Below are 5000 nucleotides of genomic sequence, written 5' to 3' on the forward strand. Positions count from 1 at the left end.
TCAAGCTAGCAATTTCTTGGGTTGCAATGACATCTTCAGCTGGCATCTGATCTGACATTCCTAAGAAAGGGGGTATGTTCAACAAGACACCCAGAGGAAGAATATCTTCGATAGTAAAACCTGTATTGGCCATCACAGAGTCACCTTCGGAAAATGGAAGGTTCAAGAAGCCGCTTCTCTCCAGTATTTCCCTGTCAGATATGCTGCCACATTCATATTGACCTATGAATGTAAAGAACCCCTTTGGTGCAATTCCTACTAGTGCCTTTAAAGTAGTATGGTTCTTATAAGAACTAAATAGCTCTCTATTTAAGAGTAGACTGCAGGGCATTTCACAGCGTACTTCAGTACAATCAATGATTATCCTTGTATTAGGGTAAAGGCTGATAGTTTCTGAATAAACTGTTTGGGGTTGCGTCGGTGGGGGTAACGAAATAATTTGGATATATCAACAAAGCTGAAATGGTAAATTGACCACCGTAACGATTACAAAAGCAGACGTTTCGAGCGTTAGCCCTTCGTCGGAGCGAATAGAGGAATTGTGGGTTGTGTGTGCTTTTAAAAGCAGAAAATGGAGCTACGTTATTGGTGGGAACATGGCAACGAGAAAAACACGAATAAATTAGTGGAATGAAAAGCGTTCGTTGATACCTGTGGGATTTAGACTGCCGGTTTGAAAGATGAGGGTGTATTAGGGTACTTTGCATTGAAATCCTGGGGCATTGTCTCATCAACAACTTTTCTGGATAGCCAAATATTGATCTGGCCAAGTTTTAAATACATTAAATTAATCCACGAAATACAGATTCTACTGACAGTTGATTGAGACACATTAAATAACTTTGCTAGATGTACTTCAGCGAAACCTTGCCTCAGTCGACACTGTAAGAAAAAATGCATCCTCAGGTTTTAAAGCCCTGGGTCTCCCATGTTTCACTTCCTTGTCGTTGGTGTCCTTCTGGGTATCCTCTCTTTCAGATGACCAAACTTTAATATGTTATCCCCTGGCACCAGGATCTAAGAATTCATACAAGGCCATCATCGTTTTGTAATTAGGAAATCCTGTGTAAAAGGTGACGAGTGAGTTATTTTTTACAATGGTTTGGAGACAAAACAATTGCTCTTCAAGTTTCGTGTGTTTGTGCTCGAGGTCAGTGATTCTCTCCTTCAACAGGCAAACTTCCCCCTGTAGTTTCTCATTCTTCGAAAGGGCTGTGGAGGGTTTCTCTTGAAGTTCAGATAACAAAAAATCCTTAGGAAATTTCTCGGAAAGTTTAGGATCAGATTTTGGCTCTGTTGTTGCGTCTATTTCAACCGTTTCCGGAGATTGCAAGTTCGCCATTGTTGATGATGATGTCAGTTCCCGGCTCTCATCATGGCTGATATTTTGGGCACTTTCGTTCTTTTCGCGTATACTTCTAACGGAAGCTGTCTTGAATGAACTTTTTGATAAATTCACAGGTACCGACCGTGGAGTCGGAGGTGGTCGCTTACGAGGTGAACTTCGCTTCCACGCGAATATAGAAGGCACCACTCCTGGCTTCGGTTTAACTTGTGGGGAGTTTTACACAAATCTTCAGGCTTAAAATGCCTAGAGCAAATCCTTGTTCCATCCGTTATTTAAAAATGCAGGCCAACGTCTCTGCGTATAGCGTGAAGCCACAATTTCCTGGTGGCTCCGTCTTTTGGAAAGCGAAAAAAGCTAATCATTTTGCCGGTAACTTCATCTCGGTTTACCTTCTTCGTACACAATCGAACACAGCAATTCGTCGGCATATTGGAGCGAAATAGGACACAGTTTTTCCCTGTCACAGGAGGAATAATCCTTTTCTGCTGACTCGGGCCGTCACGATTCTCTTGAAACTTTTAATTCAGCTCTTTGAGTGGCCTACCAAACCTCGTTTTCATGCAGTTGCGACCAAGCCACTCGGCACGGCCGCCATTTTTTAATACGGTGTTATGCCGTAAGGCATAACTCTAAGGGATTCGAGACCTCCCATAACTCAGTATAGTAAAAAGTCCTTCAATTTAAGTGGTGTAGAAAGAAAGCCAAACATGAATGTCACATTTCGTTTCCTTAGTCAAGCGCATACGGTGATACGGGCGCTGGATTCCCCTGGTAAGATCGATCATTCGGCGAAGGAAGGCGCGACCGGGGACGACAACCGAGCATTTAAAACTCAAAATGCCTAGTAAGGACTGAAGTTCTCGAAGCGTTGCTTGACGCCTTGTATAAAAGTGATGCAATAGCAGCTGACATTTTCGAAGCTTATCGTCCGGTAACGTAGCTTCCTGTCGCACCGAATCCAGAGTGATACCAGCAAACTGTATTGTGTTGAATGGCCCGACTGTTTTCTCCTGTGCTTTTGGAACCCCGAGATAGCTACACATGCGAAGAAAATTGTCCAGATCGGATTGACATTTGTCCCTTTTAGGGGCAATAAATAGAAAATCATACAAAATGTGAACAACACCTGAAGCATCAAACAAATGTTTTGATAGCCACTCAAGAGCTGAACTAAAAGCTTCGAAAATCGCACAGCTGGAACTACATCCCATTGTCAAAGCGCGATCATCGTAATACTGATTAGCTCATTTCATGCCTAGTAGAGGACGATCCTTGGGATGAACCCGGATTATGCGAAATACAGATTTAATATCTGTCTTAGCCATAAAACAGCCAGCTCTTAACTGTTTGATGACAGATATGGCATCGCTAATAGACGCATAGCGAATGATGAGAATTCGTCAGGCATGTGATCGTTAACAGATGAACCCTTAGGATACGACAAATGATGAATCAAATGAGATTCAGAGGGATCCTTTTTGGGAACGGTGCCTAAGGGAGAACAGCGCAAATTCGTAAAAGGGGGTGAAGGAAACGGGCCGGCTATTCTGCCGGCTGCGAGCTCCTTGTCCAGTTTAGCAGTAACAATGTGGGGTTGCTCTCGTGCTCTCTTTAAATCAGGAGGTTCGAAAGGGCACCGTTCCCCTATAAGCTTAATTCGGAAACCAAAAGAAAAGCCATCAACCAAAAATTGCTTGATAGTCGGAGCATAACCGTGCAAAATAAAATCAAGCCTGTCCACCCTTACGGGAGTGACTGGACTGCTGAGTGGGGGGATGGGCTTGATTTGCTCCTGGGTGGGCAGAGGGGGGCGCGTTGTGAACTAGGGGATGAACATTGGGTGAAGCGATATCGAAGGCGTTCGTCGAGGGTCGAACACACAAGTTTAAAGTACAGCGGTTAAATTTAAAATACGTCGTGTAAGCTGCAGCACGTGTTTTCCACGAAAAGTTCAAACCTGAAATGTGTAAGATGGTACTGAACAAAGGATAACGATATACAAAAAGTAATGAAAATTTTTTCAGTATGTTTGAGCTATTTACAAGGTTATCAATGCGGCAATAACCCTAACAGTAACGTTCGAATTTTGGACGGTAACTTCGACTCTTAAAGAGTAAATTTTGAGAGATTCTCCATGCAGCGTTGATTCAATCATCACTCCGCCCGTGAGAAGATACAAGTGCTTTGCACTGCAAGTATTAAGCCCACTGGGCTCGTCTCTTTGGGGTGTGATAATCCTGTAGTTAATCTCATTTAATCTCATTAAATATGTCTTGGGTCGACTTCGTTACTGTTAGGTAACACTGCAATAACTAAACTTTGTATGAAACTATTGTTGGATAATTCATAGCTTGACGAGGGTATTCCGCATTAAGGTTACTTCTCACCTTCAGAGGCCGAAAACGTCGTTTTTTTCTTTTATTGGACTAGATTGAATTTAGACATTTTACCTACCGTTTACGAAAAGAAGAATTTTAAACTCTCAAAAAGCGTCCGACTAATTTAGAAAACGTATTTTCAAATCAAAGTTAAAAAATCACGAAGGTTTCATAATCTCGTAAATGGGCGATTTCATGTTATTTGCATATTTTGTTTATAGTGCGCACTTGGCAAAATTCACACGGGGAAGTTATCTGCTAAAGGAAGTTTTTTCTCATGGACAAAAAACATAAATCAAAATTAAAAAGGAGTCCTTGGGCAAAGGGAAAGAAAAAACAGGCCCAAAGAAGAGAGAAATGGAAACAGTTTTGGTAAAACAGTCCTGGCATTCCTCTCCACTGTGGCATCCAAATTGAGAACAGAGGGCGCCATCTGAGCAACATTTGTCGTACATAGGGTTAAGAAAGAAGTTTCCTTTCAATAAGCAAGTACGCCTTGATACAAAAATTTTGGCAATCGCTTCGAATCGTATGAAAACGTCTGTCGATCCACTGTTTTGCTGAAACATTTTCTTCAGCTTTACCTTTTTTGCCACGGGTTTTTTCCTCTGCTAACTTTGCCCATTACTTAACGTTCAACAGAGCGAGATAAAAAAATAAAATAAAAAAAAAAAACTGCTGTACGATACTTTTCCTAGGAAAATCTTGATTAATTCATTGACGCTGGGAGATCCAGTCTTCCCATTAGTTCGCGGTTTTAGGAGGCGAGATAATATTAATAGAGACCTTACGCAACTGGACGGCAGAAGGGAGAGGACGGCAAAAGATGATCATGTGACGCGCGTGACAACCTGATTCGTGAGCAGTTTGACGCATTTCCGGTTTGTGACTGCCGTCCTCTCGACGTTCACGACGTGAAAACAATGCGACTGAGGTTGTGAGGAAAACGCGAGTATTTTTATACTTTAATCTTTATCTAAACTTTCTTTTCTTTTCTTTCGGGTAGAACATAGAAACATATCATTTCTTTAGTTATCAACCTCTGAGTCTGGTGAAATATTTTTTTTTAGACACGGAAACCAAGCAAGCTCGTTACATTGTACTGATTGTAAAAACAAAATGAAAACGTCCTCCTATTTGTTGCCGGATTCTTCAACTGTTTGCTTCCCAAAAAATAAATAAAGTTGAACGATACTTTCCCAAAACTTATCAATTAGTCTTCTGCTGTTTATTGTTTTCCTGGCCGAGCTATGCAACGTTTAGACTGGACGGTT

The 5000-nt window shown here is 41.6% G+C and overlaps 1 pseudogene; it reads right to left on the bottom strand.

Annotated features, from left to right (window-relative positions):
* LOC148738050 (uncharacterized) overlaps positions 1-1342 on the bottom strand; it is a 1493-nt pseudogene extending 151 nt beyond the window's left edge.
* Between the last annotated feature and the right edge of the window lie 3658 nt (positions 1343-5000).

The sequence above is a fragment of the Stylophora pistillata genome, chromosome 2, assembly GCF_964205215.1.
Source record: "Stylophora pistillata chromosome 2, jaStyPist1.2, whole genome shotgun sequence".
Classification (NCBI taxonomy): Eukaryota; Metazoa; Cnidaria; class Anthozoa; order Scleractinia; family Pocilloporidae; genus Stylophora; species Stylophora pistillata.